Source organism: Macaca nemestrina, chromosome 15 (assembly GCF_043159975.1).
Source record: "Macaca nemestrina isolate mMacNem1 chromosome 15, mMacNem.hap1, whole genome shotgun sequence".
In the NCBI taxonomy this organism is placed as follows: Eukaryota; Metazoa; Chordata; class Mammalia; order Primates; family Cercopithecidae; genus Macaca; species Macaca nemestrina.
This window is the reverse complement of record NC_092139.1, coordinates 102,841,347-102,856,210: the sequence shown is the minus strand read 5'-3', so window position 1 is coordinate 102,856,210 and position 14,864 is coordinate 102,841,347. Positions and strand designations below refer to the sequence as shown.

Genomic DNA, 14,864 nt, shown 5'->3' with positions numbered 1-14,864 from the left:
AGCTAGGACTACAGGTGAATGCTGTGACACCTGGCTAATTTTTAAATTTTGTATAAAGACGATGTCTCACTGTGTTTCCCAGGTTGGTCTTGAACTCCTGGCTTAAGTGATCCTCCTGCTTCAGCCTCCCAAAGTGCTGGGATTACAGGCATGTACCATAGTGCCCAGCCTCTCTTCTTATAAGGAAACCAATCCTATCAGATTAGGCCCTGCCCTTATGACCCTAATCACCTCCCTAAAGATCCCATCTCCAAATATAGTCACATTAGGGGTTAGGGCATCAACATATAATTTGTGGGGGGGGTACACAAACATTCAGTCTATGACAGAATCACTGGAATACTCCATCTATGGCATATTTCCCTACTTAGTAGCTGTGCGACCTTAGGATCTATAAAATTAGGTCAATAGTGGCTGACTCTTGGGACTTTTGTGTGGATTAATCCAGGGAATATGTTGTGTTGGAGTGACAGGAAATGTTGAAGCCTGGGGTTGTTTGGGAAAGTGATAGAGCAGGACACGCCTCACAGCAGCAGGAGGAGAGCAGTCGGGGTACAGGAGCATTTTTGGCACCCACGAGTGAAGAGGTTGCCTGTCCCAGTGACCCACAGAGTCTCTGGAGCAGTCAGTACTCAGGTGTGTACGAAAATTTTAACTGAACCTGTCCAAGACTTCCACTTCTGTTGCTGTGGACAACCCATGCTGCAAGAGCTATGGGGGCCTTTTGTATCAAAAGATGTTGTATGTGCCACCAGCCAATCGAAATGAGACATGACTAATCTCATCAGTCCTTTCTCAGTTGAGTACATTCTGACTCCTTCCTTAGCAAGAGTAGGAATGCAACCTGAAAAGGAAAATTGGATAAGCCAACAAGGCTGGACAACAAGCCAACCATAGATCCATGAACCTCAGGAATGGTCTTTAGTGGCTCGGGTTTACAGCATGGCAGTAGTCGTGTATGGAACAGTCCCATCTTGCACAAGACTCGCATCTCAAAGCTGTTGCTTCCAACTGACTATTGACAATGTTAAAAAATTGATAACTCATGAGTTGTAGGTCACCTTGTGTCCAGGCTCAACACAAATCTCATACTGCAAAGAAACCTCAGTCTAGAAAGCAACTGAAAAGGCAATTTAATTTTTTAGTATACTCCTTTTAAGAATGGTGCAGGAGGCCAGGCGTGGTGGCTTGCACCTGTCATTCCAGCACTTTGGGATTCCGAGGTGGGCGGATCACGAGGTCAGGAGTTCGAGACCAGCCTGCCCAACATGGCAAAATCCTGTCTCTACTAAAAATACAAAAATTAGCCAGGTGTGGTGGCGCATGCCTGTAATCCCAGCTACTCAGAAGGCTGAGGCGAGAGAATTGCTTGAACCCCGTAGGCGGAGGTTGCAGTGAGCTAAGATTGTGCCATTGCACTCCAGCCTGGGTGACAGAGTGAGACTGTCTCAAAAAAAAAAAAAAAAAAAAAAAAAAAAAGGTGTGGGGAATTTACATAAAAAGGCAAAGAAAAACTTTAAACTCCTTTATCCTTCTTTCTCATAGTTTTAATATCTCCCCCATACAAAGCCTTCTTAACTCCATCTTCCCAGCTGTCATTACTCTTGCTTCCCCCTTCTGTGTAGTTAAACTACTTATTTATTTGTTTAAATTTGTATTGTGTCTCTGCTAAGTGCCAAGATGTGTGATGAACATGATGACAGAACAGAGTTATGGTTCTTGCTTCCTCAAGTTTATATCCTTTGAAGTTGTGGGTATCTAGTATCTTTTCCACCCTCCCCTGGAAGATTCCTAAAAGCCACTGGTCTTACATGAAATTGATAACTTGGAAAGGATCATCATATATTTGTTTATATTTTATTTTATTTTGAGATGGGGTTTTGCTCCTGTTGCCCAGGCTGGAGTGCAATGGCGCCATCTTGGCTCGCTGCAACCTCTGCCTCCCAGGTTCAAGCGATTCTCCTGTCTCAGCCTCCCGAGTAGCTGGGATTACAGGTGCCCGCCACCATGCCCAGCTAATTTTTGTATATTTAGTAGAGATGGGGTTTCTCCATGTTGGCCATGCTGGACTTGAACTCCTGACCTCAGGTGATCTGCCTTCCTTGGCCTCCCAAAGTGGTGAGATTGCAGGAGTGAGCCACCACACCCGGCCTGATCTTATATTTGAAAGGAGCTTTGGAGGTCATCTGGCCTGGTATCCAGGGGTCTAGACTGAGAGGACCCCCGTCTGCAGTCTTCCTGGAATTACCTAGGCTTTGCCTTGGCTAATCCAGCCTATCATCTGCAGGGGACAGTGGCCTTTCCTATACTGTTCACTGTAGTAACCCCCACATCTGGACCATGAGGTGATCAGTGAACAATTGTTGACTTTTGGATGAATGAGGAACTCTTGATTCTAGGAGGCAGCCTGTGCCATGATTGGACAACTGTAACTTTTAAAGAAAATCCATGACATTGAGCCCAAATCTGCCTTCCTGTAACATAGCTCCATCCTTCTGAGCCCTACTGGCACAGAATGGCAGCTGCCAGCAAAGCTGTCCTCTCCGGGTCGGATTCTAAGACAATTGCTGTAGTTCCTTTTAGGAATTGCTTTTGGTGTTTATTTCTGAGTCACACCGAGGAATCTAGCTTGGTGTTTTTTAATTTAGTGTCTTGGAGACTTTTCTCAGTGTTGGGATTTGTAGTGATCTCGTATTTAGACCAAGGGAAACTCAGAGGTCTAGGGAGGGCATAGTAGGGCTGCAGAAATCATATGGTAAGCTGACTATCTCTCAGGGCTCATCACTGTCCAAGCTACAGATTTAAATTGGATGTATAAATGTTGTTGCTAGCTGCTAGATTTTTTCATTTATTTATTTAATGAATTTTTCATTCAACCACTGATTTATTCAACAAACATTTAACTAGTATTTACCACGTGCCAAATTCTATGTTAACAACGTGATACTGAGATGAATGGGGAACCCCTTTCTCAAGGAGCTCTTAGCCTAGTGGGGGGAAACAGACAAGAAGGTGAATAGTTGCAACATAATGTGATTATGTCGTATAATAATCATCTTCATAAGGAACAATGGGTGTTCCGGGTGGGGGTGGGGGCAGGGTCCATTCTGCTTAGCGGGTGGCATCAGGGAAGTCCTTACTGAAGAACTGATACTTGCTGAGCTGAATTTTGGAGGTGGAACTGGTAGATGGCATCGAAGAAGGTGTTGGAAGACATTCCCAGGTAAGGGTAGAGAAAATGCAAAAGCATGTGGGTAGGGCGTGAAGGAGCCTGGTCTGTTTGGGAAACTGGGTGTGTATTTGGATGGCAGGGTTGGAGCATATGTGTCGCAGAGCCACAGTGGAGGGGAGGCAACGGCAGACCTCAGAGGGCAACCCCCTCCCTAGTTCAGAGCCACTCTTGATGTTCTCAACATAGTTTCCCTTAACTCTCTCTGTTTAATGTGGAGTTATCAGCTCTATGCAGATCAGAAAAGTGTAGCCAGATTTTTTTAAAAAATCATAAAAAATGTGAATATAATTAACAGTTGAGATAGTACAAGCATTTATATATCCATCACTCATATGAAATAATTAGCACATTTATTCTATTCATTTTTTTCTTCTTGGCCGAAATATTTGTAGTAATTTTATGTGGCAGTAGATAACTAATACAGATAGGCTTGGCTGCAAGTAACAGAGAACCTGCTAGCAGTGGCTTAAAGAGTAGGGAGGTTGATTGTTAGTGAACAGGAAAGTAGATACTTCCAGAACTGTTTCAACCACTCAGTGATGTTGTCCTAGACCCAGATCTTGATCTGTCGGCTCCATTATTCTCAGCATGCAGGGGATTTCTTCTAAGTGAGGCATCAGGTCCTCACCACAATGACCCAGCAGTAAGGAAGAGGGTGTCTTTCTCTTACTAGGGAGAAATAGCTTTCTCAGAAGCATCGAGCAGACTTCCCTGAGCATCTCATTTTCCGGAACTGGGTCAAATGCCCATACCTGGACCTAGTATCTGGGAAAGAGAGATAAGATTGCAGGACTCTTTTGGACTATATCACAATTCATATCCTGAGGCTGGGTAGTTTGCTACTGGAATAAAACTGATGTTTTCTTAACAAGAAAGAGGGGAGAAATGACAACTAGAGTGATCACCGTCAGTATCTGCCAGGTCAATACTGCATGTCGACAGGGGGTTATATATGACCTTTTCCACACATTAAGCCTGCACATAAGGCCTGCACATCAGGCCTCTTACTTCAGCCTGGCAGGAGCTAGAAGGAACTTTTTCTCCCTCTGGCTGACAGCTGTCGTCACCATTGATTCCCACTGCATTGTGGAATGCAGTGCAGTGCATCTGATGATAACAGATACCCAATTCTCAGGGCTGGGACCCCTTTGAACATGTCTTTTTCCCCTAACTCAAATGAAAAGAATGCACATGCGTTATAAAATGATAGTGGACCTCAAAATAATGAGTCAGTCGATGTCAAAATCTGGCCTGTCATTATCTGCAGCGTTACACTGGGAAAAGAACAGAACCCTGTGAGCTTCAATCGCCTTATCTGTAAAATGGGGATAATAATATCTACCTCATATGGTTATTGTGAAGACTGAATAAGAAACCACATGCTAAGCATCTAGCACAGTGCCTACTGTGTAGTGTGTACTTCCTACGGTAGTCAGGCATCTGCTGAAATAATGCTGAGTAACGAACATTCCCCAAACTTGCTGGCATACAGCCACAAGCATTTACTTTTTTTGCATGGTCCTGTGGGTCAGCTGTGGTTTTGCTGGGCTCTTCTGGTGTTAGCTGGGCTTGGCTCCAGGTTCAGGCCTGTTGCACATGTCTATTCTGGGACTAGCAGCACCAAGGACATGCTCTTTTCAAGGCACTAATGGAACCTGAGAAGCCAAGCCAAGCCCTGCAAGTATGTTGAAAGTCTGTCCATTTCATGTCTGCTCACATTCCATTGGCCAAGACAAGTCACACAATGAGACTGAACATCAATGGGGTGGGGAAATATACTCTATAGGGAGGCCCTGAGGAATCACACAATAAAGGGCTTGCACTTTTATTACAGGGAGAGCATGAAGAATTGTGAACAATAATCTAATCCATCTCGGTGGAATAACACTATTATCCCTTGTGTGCAAAAAATAAATGCTTAATAAAGGCTCTGAGTTTTGGAGTTAATTGTGCAGCTTTATTGTTGCAGAAACATGACTAATACATGATTTTTCCTCCTTCCTATAACATTAAAGCAGAAAAACATGGACTCCTCATTTTCTTTCCCCTAAGCCCCACTCAACAGTGTGACACTTGACCCCAGTGGAGGGATCCCTGGTTCACAGCCACCCCTCCTAGACACACTTCACCACTCTGCATTTTTTACAGTAGCCAGTCACATGAGACAGAAATTCACTTCGAACTAGTTTGGGCGAAAAAGGAATATTTGGCTCAGATGACCATAAGGAGCATAGGGGTTCGGTTGTACTTCAGGAACAATAGGAATGGGGGTTTTGAATGCTGCAAGGAGTCTCTCCCCATCCCATCTTTGCTGCATTTGTTTGTCAGTTTCATTCCTCAGGCTGGCTTCATCCCCATCGTAGGGACCATCGTTCCTTAATTTCACCACCAGACAGGGGCTGAGATTTCTTTTCTCTGCCCAGTATCCAGGGGAAGGGTTCTGATTGGCTTGGTGTGAATCAAAGGCCAACTCTGGGCCAGTCCCTGACTGAGGCCAGGGCAATGAGCTCCTATACCTGGCCCACCTTGAGTTAGAGCAGGAGCAGAAAGGCTGAGCAAGTGGCAGCTCCCATGGTTGGGTGGTATGGAAACATCCTCCAGGATGTAGCTGTGATTTCAGACAAAGTAATGTGTCCCTACCCACTATCTCCTGAAGCCCTCGAGCTTAAGGGTGCATTGAGAAGTGGGAGGACCATTTTTATCTTTGACTTGTCGGCAGCATCTATTTGACTTTTTAAAAAAATGTTTCTTCTTCTAAAGCTAATGTTTGAGGTTTTCTAAAGGACTGTGCAAGTGTGTGTGTGTGTGTGTGTGTTTTGATGGAGTTTTCGCTCTTGTTGCCCAGGCTGGAGTGCAATGGCATGATCTTGGCTTGCCGCAACCTCTGCCTCCCAGGTTCAAGCAATTCTCCTCCTCAGTTGCTTCCTGAATAGTTGGGATTACAGGCATGCGCCACCATGCCCAACTAATTTTTTTTTTTTTTTTTTAACTACAGACAGGGTTTCTCCATGTTGGTCAGGCTAGTCTCAAACTCCTGACCTCAGGTGATTCACCTGCCTTGGCCTCCCAAAGAGCTGGGATTACAGGTGTGAGCCACTGTGCCCCGCCAGGACTATGCAAGTGTTTTAACCAGGGGACTCCTGGGTACTTCAGTTGGGACTTGCTGCCAAGGACCTATACACTGCACTTGGAAACTGAGGCCTGAAAACCCACTTTCTACTGCTGACAATTCTCTCTCTTTTCCTTTTTTCCAGAAAGGACAATTCACATTTTCTTTCCAGATGATATCTGGTGTGTGGCTTCATGCTATGGTTCAGTCCAGAGAATGGTTCAGACTCTCTCAGTAGGGTTGGGAGCCAGATGGACTTGTTAGCAAAGTCAAACCTGGTGAGGTTTAGCTGGGAAGGGACAAGAATGCACACTGAGCTATTGTAAATGGGCATGCCGAACTTTACACATCCACAGGAACTTACTGCTATCAACTGAGGGTTTGTGTCCCACACCCCCGCATGACCCCTGCCAACTGGAATTAGGGTTCTTATCAAAGAGATGCCAGAGAACTCTCATGTGTCTTCTGCCATGTGAAGAGAACAGCGAGAAGACAGTCGTCTAGGAACTGGGAAGTGGGTCCTCACCAAACACCAAATCTGCCCACAGTTTGATCTAGGACTTTCCAGCCTCCAGAACTGTGAGAAATACATTTCTGTTGTTTATAAACAACCTGGTCTATGGCTGTTTGTTATAGCAGCCTGAATAGACTAAGATACATCTCCAAAATGCCCCTTTGGAAAGGGACATATCTTAGGTCTGAGCTGGACCTGTCTTGTTTTCCTAGAACAGCTGATAAAGGCAGACCTCTGGAAGCAGAGCCTCTGCTAAAGTGAAGTCTTCACTGGATGTAAGGACAGGTGTGGGTGCAGGGGCTAGGGCGATGTCTGCTAGACCAGTGAGTCTCAAATGCACATTATCATCATTTGGGAAGTTTATAAAAATTCCAGTGCCCCAGCTGAATCCCACACCAGCTACACCGGACATCAGACATCGGACATCAGATACCAGACATCTCTAGGAGTGGGATCTAGACATTAAAACTCCATAGGTGATTCCAATGTACAGCCACATTTGAGAACCTGTGATCATTGTAGACAGAAGTCAGCAAATATCTTCTTGGTGAAGGGCCAGATAGTAGATATTTTCAGCTTAGGCCATGAAATCTCTGTTGTAATCACTTAACTCTGCCGTTGTTGTGAAAACAGCCACAGACAATGTGTAAATAAATGAGTGCGGTTGTGTGTGTGTATGTGTGTTTTTTTTTTTTTTTGAGACAAGGATCTTGCTCTGTTGCCCAGGCTAGAGTACAGTGGCTTATTGCAGCCTTGACTCCCCAGGCTCAAGCAATCCTCCTGCCTCAGCCTCCCAAGTAGCTGGGAGGTAAGTGTCACCATGCCTGGTTAATTTTTTTACTTTTTGTAGGGACAGGGTTTCACTATGTTGCTCAGGCTGATCTCGAACTTCTAGGCTCAAAAGATTCTCCCATCTTGGCCTCCCAGAGTGCTAGGATTACAGGCATGAGCCACCATGTGCGACTGAGGTTGTGTTCTAATAAAACTTTATTTACAAAATAGGTGACAGGCTGGGTTTGGCCTTTGGGATCTAGTTTGCTGACCTCTGTCTGTTCTAGACCCTGCTACACAGTTTGGGTTACAAGCATCACCTGGGAGCTTGTTGGAAGTGCAGAGTCTTGGACCCCATTCAGACCTATGGGACCAACATCTTCATTTTAATGAGATACTACAAACTGATTTATATGCACATTGAAGTTTATAAAGCACTAATCCAGACCAGCAGTTCTCAAAGTGTGGTCCCTAAGTCAGTACCATCACATCACCTGGGAGCTTTTTAGAAATGCAACCCTCAGGCTCTACATCAGACCTGCTGAATCAGAAACTCTGGATGACCCTGAGGTGCCTTAAACATTGAGAACCACTGATCTAGACAAGTGGTTCTCAAACATTAACTCATTTGAGGAGATTTAAATAATCCCCAGGCGTAGGCCTCACCTTGGACCAATGATCACAATCTCTGCGATACAGACCTAGGCATCAGCATTAAAAAAATTATCCAAGCAATTCCAAGGTGCAGGTGAGTTTGAGAACCAGTGCTATGGGAAGAATGGATTTATCAAGAGTGTGGTCCCCCAGCCCCCAGAAGCTGCTTTAGTGCAGCAGGCAATGTCAGAAAGGCACACCCTGGGTAGCAGGCCTGTGGCAGACACTGTTGGCTGAGGAGCCAATAGCTTCTCCTATCTTATTTTCTTTCTCAGAGAAACCATGTGCTTTAGTAGATGCTGGGTCCTTTCTCAGCCTCAGGGAGGAGATCAAGATTGGCCAGGCTAGTGAATGGTTTAGGCAAGGATGTATGAACCAATCCTGGCCCAAGGAACTGAGAGGAAGTCTGCTGTAGGGAACTCCCTTGTTTTTGCTGGATGCAATATGTGATGCCTAGAAGAGCTGTAGTCTTTTTATGCCCATGAGGCCTGCTGAAGCTCACAGAGCAGAAAGAAAGCAAGTACCTGAGTCCTTGAAGCTGGTGTCAGACCACTGAGTTAACCAACCCTGGATTTCCTTGGACAGCTTGTTATGTGAGATGATGAATTTCTTATCATCTGTATTAGTTTGTTTTCACACTGCTGTGAAGAAATATTTGAGACTTGGTAATTTTTGAAGAAAAGAGGTTTAATTGATTCACAGTTCTGCATGGCTGGAGAGGCCTCAGGAAACTTACAATCATGGTGGAAAGAGAAGCAAACATGTCCTTCACTTGGCAGCAGGAAGGAGAAGAATGAGAGGAGTGTAGAGTGAAGTGGGGCGAAAAGCCCCTCCCAAACCATCAGATCTTGTGAGATCTCACTATTATGAGAACAGTTCCCATGATTCAATCATCTCCCACGAGGTCCCTTCCCCAACACGTGGGAATTACAATTCAAGATGAAATTTGGGTGGGGACACAGAACCAGACCATATCATCATCTAAGCCACTTTTAGTTGGGTCTTCTGTTACCTGTAGCCCAGAGCATTCTAACAGATTTGGGGGAATAATCACTGGTTTGTGATGTCAAGATTATAGAGGTTTGTCTGAAGGTTTGCCACAACCATCTATGGGTGGGTCAGTGAAGAAGTACTAAGATATATTGAACACCTACCTTGGGCCAACACCTTTTCTTATGTGATCTCATAAAGTCCTGCAACGGAGGCTTATTGTTTCCATTTCATAAGTAGGACACAGGAAGTTTGCAGTTTACTTCAAGCAAATTCAAACTCAAGTCTTTTTAATCTCAAAGTCTCTCCATGATCTATATACCACAGCAGCATCCTTTCTTTTCTGATGAGATAGTGGGATTTTAGACTGAGGCTCCTGGTCACAGACAGCCTGGGCTGGTAGACAGCCCTCCCAACCCCTGTAAAAGCATTTAGTCACAGGGAACATCTCAGGTATATAGTTATCATAAGTGGAATGCAGGTAGGAATTTGTCTTGGAAAGTATGCAATACTCTAGTTACACAAGTCAGCAGGGGGAAGGTTCAGGCAAGACGTGTGGGCAACTGGAGGTTGCATCTTAAAGTTGGAGGCTGCTGTCTCTTGGGCATTCCCTGGGCATCTCATAAGAGTGAAGATTCTGGTTCAGAAGGTCGGGGATTCTGTAGTTCTAACAAGCTCCCAGGTGATTCTGATGCTGCCAGTCTAGGGACCACACTGAGTTTCAAGCACTTACGTCCTCCCTGCTGAGGCTCTTTTCTTACTCTGTGTCTGTTTTGATGGGGGCTGAACTCACAGCAGGGGCAGAATTGTGGAAAGAGGAGAGCCCTATGGATTGGGACCCCAGCAAGAAACCAAGACCTGTTTTTTTGGTGGAGCCCCAGGACTAATCTCATGCCACCATCGAAAATGGTTTCTGGAATTCCTGGTCAGGGAATCACCTCCAATCCAGTTCAGCCATCTCAGCTAGGGGACGTGAGAAGGAAATTCAGAGAAGGGTCCTTTGTGGATGGTTTCAGAAGTAGTATTTGCCTTGGGGGCAGTGTGAAATGTTGAAAAATGTATATGTGTTGGAGGCATATGTTCATGGATGCAGGTATGCACGTGCGCACTCAAGCAGGCATTCATGTGTGCAATGGTGATGTGGCAGGGTCCTTCTAGGTCTCTGACCCTAGCTTTGGGCAACCCACTCTTACTTTTCTGATTCTTTATTTCTGCATCTGTTAAATGGGGGTGAACATAATGGTCACCTCTTGGGCTTCTAATAAAGGTTAGATGAAATCTAAGGCAAACTGCTTTTTAGACTATAAGAAGCTACCAGGAATGTGGGGGAAGATTATATATGTTTTCTCATTCACCACGCCCTCCAGATCCTTCTCCTCTGAGCCAGCAGTTCCTCACCAGGTGTTCCTAGAAGCAACTTTGGCAGGAGACGCTCTCGGAACTTCTGACTCATGGCTGACCATGTGAAACTGTACAGCCTTGTTGCCTTCCAGCTGCTGAGGGCATTTTGTCTTTGTCAGGTGGATTCCTCGGCCCTTGTGCAGGGCTGCGATAATGAGTTGGGGGAAGGAAAGAAAGCTGCTGAGGCTGGCTGGACCTGTTTATGCTGGGAAGACAAAGAAGCACAGAAAAATAAAGCTCTTAAGGAAGAGATTTTGGAGGGACACAAACATCCTCTCAAAGAAAAGATTGCACTTAAAATGAAGGCATTCATGGCAGACTTGGAGCACTGCCTCCCCACAGTCAATGTCTTCCCACCTCCTCTCTTCTTAGAGCATCCAGGCTTTGCTCAAGGGACCTCAAGCCCAGGTGCTTCAGGTCCCTTCCTTTACTGGAGGAGGGGCAGGAAATGCTGTATAAACAGAACACAGAATTCCATTCTCTTGGCCAGTGATGGGCTGAGGCACAGGCATGTGACACAAACTGCCCAGTGAGGCTGCTGGGGGCTACTGGGCAGGTTTTCTTCATCCCTCTAAAGGGGCACAGGGCAGAGACTTGTCCTTCCTGTCCTAGGGCATTGTCACATGAAGGTGCAGTGCTTTGGGTTGGGGCAGCCATCTCACAAGCATGATGGGAAAGCCAGGAGAACCACAGAGACACCTCACAGCATGGAGCTGCTATTTGATCCAACATAGAAAGCCACTTTTAGTTTGGCACCTATTAGCTTGCCGTTCATCATTCATTCAGTAGTTCATTTATGTGGGAAATACTTGTCAAAGTCCCACTATGTATCAGGACCTTCCAAGGGTTTGGGATAAGGCCGTGATGTCTCTCCCTAATGGAGCCTACTTTCATGACATGGGAGGCAGAAAGGGACAAACCAGTAAGGCATAGAGAATTTCAGATGGGGATGGGTGCTGTGGAGAAAAATAATGTCAAGAAGGGGATCCTGGGCGTGACCTCTCCTCTCTGTAAAACTGAATGAGGATGAGTCCAGAGGATGAGGCTACCCTGGGAGTCCTGGGCTGCTCACCAGGGCTGACACAAACAGGGATCGAGGGCTTGATGGGAACAGTCCCCCCAGGACTGTTCCTGGGGGTCTCCAGACAATTGGTAGTCTGAGGTGGTGTTGGGCCAAGGGAGAGAAAAGTAGGGGTGTTGTCAGGAGCCTGCGTTGTTGCAGGGCCCCCTCTTTGCTTCATGGGAATGTGTAGCCTAGAGGGGCGATGGAGCACAGCAGATCTCCGAAGCTTCCTCTTGACTCCCAAAGGCATCTGAGTGATACTACGTCCGCATAAGAAATATTCCTGTCCCTTCCACCTTGGAACTGAGTATGGCCCCAAAGGATTAGGCTTCCAGAAGTCCTCAAGTCAGTGTGTTGGTGTTTTGTCATCTGGGAACCTATGGCCATCATCCTATTTTCTGCTTCTGTAGGTTGAGAGAAACAGAGGGGACTGTGGGGCTCAGAGTCTCCCTTCTTATACCCCATTACCAGCTGTCCTGAGCCCTGGAACAACTGGTTGCCGCAGAGGTTGAATCATGGTGTTAGTCAGCCTCTGGTCGTGATGCAGTGCTTCAAAGACCATCCCCTCACCCCCAGGAGTCCCCACAGGAGCAAAGCCCACTCAGTATGCCCCTCCCAGGCTCTTCTTGACAACACAAATTCCAGAGTTAGCAGGAAAGACAAGCAGGGTCAGCATTGATTGGCTTTCTGGAACCTGCCATGCTGGCAAGGGTTTATATAGAGCAGCTCCAAAGATGAGGAGCCTCCCAGAGGCCCTTGCCTGGGTGGACGCCTGCATGGCATGGTATTGTGGAAGAGCATGGCTCTGACTGAATGCTCCATTCCAACGTGGCCTCTAGCTGAGTGCCTCTAGCACTTAGCAGCAGTTACTTCAGATGAATCACATAATGTCTCTGAGACTTGCTTTTCTGTAAAAGATGAGGATGATACATACCCCTGCATGTGTTCCTTAGAAAATTCATAGGTTGAAACCTAAACCCCAATGTGGTGATATGAAGAGCTGAGGCCTTTCGGAGGTGACTAGGTCATGAGGGCAGAGCTCTCGTGAATGGGATTAGTGCTCTTATAAAAGAGGCTCAAGTGATCTTGTTTGTCCCTTTTTGCCCTTCTGTTATATGATGACACAGAAGGCACCATCTGTGAGGAACGGGTCCTCACCGGACACTGAATCTGCTGGTGCCTTAATCCTGAACTTCTTGGCATTCAGAACTATGAGCAATTACTTTCTGCTGTTTATAAACCACCCAGTCTATGGTAGTTTGTTATAGCAGCAGAAACAGACTAAGACCAAAATTGGTATTGAGAAGTGAAGTGCAGCTTTAACAAATACCTAAAAATGTGCAAATGGCTTTGGAACTGGGTAATGGATAGAGAATAGAAGAAGGTGGAGGTGCAAGCTAGAAAAAGCCTAGAGTACTGTGAATGGAACATTAAGGGCGATTCTCAGGAGGGCTCAGAAAAGGACAGCTGTGGGGAAAGCCTTCTTTTTAGAGATTACCGAAGAGGTTGTGACAGAATGCTGGTAGAAACATGAATGGTTAAGGGCATTATGATGCGGTCTCAGATGGAAATGAGAGGAAAGGCCATCCTTGTTATACACTGGCAAAGAATGAGACTGAACTGTGCGTGTGTCCTAGTGCTTTGTGGCAGGTAGAACATCTGAGTGATTGATATGGTTTGGCTCTGTGTCTCCACCCAAATCTCATCTTGAATTATAATTCCCATATGTCGAGGGAGGGACCCGGTGGGAGGGGATTGGATCATGGGGGTGGTTTTCCCCATGCTGTTCCCATGATAGTGAGGGAGTTCTCATGAGATCTGGTTGTTTGATAAGTGTCTGCTGCTTTTCCCTGCACACACTCTCTGTCGCCTACTGTCATGTAAGAGGCACCTTGCTTCTCCTTTGCCTTCCATCATGATTGTAAGTTTCCTGAGGCCTCCCTAGCCACGCTGAACTGGGAGTCAATTAAACCTCTTTCCTTTATAAATTACCCAGTCTCAGGTATTTCTTTTTCTTTCTCTTTTTTTTTTTGAGACAGATTCTTGCTCTCTTGCCAGGCTGAAGTACAGTGGTATGATCTCGGCTCACTGCAACCTCCGCCTCCCGGGTTCAAGCGATCTTCCTGCCTCAGCCTCCCAAGTAGCTGGGACTACAGGTATGTGCCATCATGCCCAGCTAATTTTTGTATCTTTAATGGAGACTGGATTTCACCATGTTGGCCAGGATGGTTTCCATCTCTTGACCTCGTGATCTGCCCACCTCGGTCCCCAGAGTGCTGGGATTACAGGCATGAGCCACCGCTCCCAGACTAGGTATTTTTTTATAACAGTGTGAAAATGGATGAATACAGTGATGAAATAGGATATTTGGTAGAATCAATCTTTAAGCAAAGTGTTGAGGATGTGGCATGGCTTCTCTTGACTACTAATAGTAAAATGCAAGAAGAGAGACACATGTTAAAGATGGAATTTATAATCAAAAGGGAAGCTGAACTTAAAGATTTGGAAAATTCTTATCCTTACCATATTGTAAAGAATGAAAAAGCATGTTCAGGAGAGCACATGGAGTGTGTGGCCAAGGCTGTCATTTGATAGGAGATTAGTATGACTCAGAAGAATCCAGGCGCTATTCATCAAGACTGTGGAAAAAATGACCCTGAAGATATTTTGGAGATCTCTGGGGCTACACTACCTACCTCAGGCCCAGAATGCTAGGGCCTTAGGGGCAGAATGATTTCAGGACTCTGCTGCCTGCATTCTGGTGCAGCACTCCTTGGAAGCCTTAGGTGTGCCTTGTTCCCTCTCTACAAAGCATTCAGGTGGTAAACCTTATAAATGTCCACATAGTGCCACCTCTGCTGCCACACAGAGTGCACAAACTGTGGCAGCATGGCTACCTCCTCCTAGATTTCAAGGTATTCCCTAGACAGACTCAGGGCCAAAGCAGAGAACTGCTGCAGAACAATACCTGTGAGAATCCCCACTAGGGAAAAACCTAGCAGAACCATGGGGGTGGGGCTGAGACCCCAGACCTCCCCCAGCTCCCCCAAAAAAGAAAAAGACCGGTAGAGCCACTGGCCAGTGATTCCAGTCTGGGAGAGCCACAGGCACGCAACTCCAATCTGTAAGA

The 14,864-nt window shown here is 46.0% G+C and overlaps 1 long non-coding RNA gene across 2 annotated transcripts in view; it reads left to right on the top strand.

Moving 5' to 3' along the window:
• The first annotated feature begins 3,095 nt into the window (after positions 1-3,095).
• The window catches only part of LOC105493978 (uncharacterized), a 96,460-nt gene continuing 84,691 nt past the window's right edge, over positions 3,096-14,864 (top strand). For both annotated transcript variants that reach the window (XR_011614110.1, XR_011614111.1), the window contains exons 1-2: positions 3,096-3,223; positions 13,774-13,890. This is a non-coding gene — a long non-coding RNA (uncharacterized lncRNA). The remainder of the gene's footprint in view (positions 3,224-13,773; positions 13,891-14,864) is intronic.